The 1,782-nt window shown below is 39.5% G+C and overlaps 1 pseudogene; it reads right to left on the reverse strand.

The window, feature by feature from the left end:
• Nucleotides 1–1,435: 1,435 nt before the first annotated feature.
• Nucleotides 1,436–1,538, reverse strand: LOC122685639 (annotated as a pseudogene).
• Nucleotides 1,539–1,782: the final 244 nt, after the last annotated feature.

Consider the following 1,782-nt stretch of genomic DNA (forward strand, 5'->3'; position numbering starts at 1 on the left):
GTGGATTTTTTACCACTGAGCTACCAGGGAAGCCCTAAGAGACAGCAATTTCACCCCAAATTATGAATGTCAGTCTTTTAATATCTCTGGAAATTAAGTGTCCAACAAATGGAGAAATACCTATTTAAGAACATCTACTAAATATTGGTAAGAACAGTGAGAGTCTGTGACATTTGAGCCATGACCTATTCACACCTGTCTTCTGCGCCCAGTGCAATGGAAGGTCTACTCCTAGCAGTTGCAGTCAAAATAAAAAACTCCCTTTACCCCAAGCTCCCAATTTAGGACTACAGGTTCGCCCTATATAGTGAGGCACAGCCTCCCTGCATATCTCATCGCTTAACTCCATACGGTAGAAGCTCTACTGTAGGCTAGTGAGGATAAGAAGGTTGGGCTCCCTTCCCTACACAGCTCCCAGACATAGGCCAGAAGCTCTGCTCCATCTGCAGTAGGCCAAGAATACTGGAAATTGAACATCTGTGCTGCAACTATCTTGATGATCATAGGTTCCATGTCAGGAAAGTCAAGCCTAAAAGACCATGAGCATGTGGAGACACACAAGTAGAGAAGATGTGTCTACAAGGGAGAAGAGGGGAGAGGTGGGCCGCTCTTTTCCTCAGTCTTCAGAGCAGTGGGGCAGAGGTTCTAAAAAGGAACCAAGCTCTCATACATGCTACAACATGGATAAATTGCTAGTTGCTCATTCATTTCTGACTCTTTGAGACTCCATGGACTATGGCCCCCCAGGCTCCTCTGTCCATGGGATTTCCCAGGCATGAATACTGGAGTGAGTTGCCATTTCCTCCTCCAGGGGACCTTCCTGATGCAGGGATTGAACCTGGGTCTCCCACATTGCTGGCAGATTATTTACCATCTGAGCCACCAGGGAATTTTGTGGCCAAAATTGTATGGTTCCATTTGATGACACTGCCAGAAATGTCAAATTTATAGAGACATAAGGTAGATTGCTAGTTGTCTATGGCTGAGTAGAGTGAGGGCAATGGGGAGCAGGGACGGAGTTTCTGAAAATATATGAAAATTAGATTGTGATAATGTTTGCACAAAGCAGAACAAACTAAAAAGAAAACATTGAATTGTGTACTTTAAGTGGGTGAACCACATGATGTGTATTACATTTCAATAAAGTCATGAATGAATGAATGCATGGCATGAGAAAGTAGTATTTGTTTTGGGGAGGTAAATGTTTTGCACTGTATTAAGCGTTTATAAAGGAGGATAGTAAACCTGGTACTAAAAGAATAATCTTGCTAGGCTCACATGCCAGGTAAATACTATAGATATAGACTTATCATAAAGGAATTTTTTAATGTCTTGTGATAAAGTTCTTTAATAGATGCAGATATTTGCTTTGAATGATAGCATTATTAAAAGTATGCCTAATAGATCTCAAATTTCTGTACAACATGACATGATGAATGGATCAATATAAAACAAAGTTGGGAAATAGATGAGGCTCAGTTTCCAGCACTATGTCATAGATACTACACTTGATCTTAGCCAAAAGGCTGAGATGTGATCAGCACTGTGTCATAGAAATTCCTCTATTTGGGGGTTAGTGATTAAGTAGACATGATGAGATAATCAGAGACATAAATTAAAATCAATATATTGACTGACAAAATTAGTATCCTATTATATTAAAGTGGTCCTATTTGATCCAAGATAAAATTTGTTATAAATATATGTGTATGTAATTAGTCCAAAAAGTGACAAAAAGGAGAATGAGGAAGATAATTGAATCTGTTTGAAGTGGAGCATATA

The sequence above is a fragment of the Cervus elaphus genome, chromosome 28, assembly GCF_910594005.1.
Source record: "Cervus elaphus chromosome 28, mCerEla1.1, whole genome shotgun sequence".
NCBI lineage: Eukaryota > Metazoa > Chordata > Mammalia > Artiodactyla > Cervidae > Cervus > Cervus elaphus.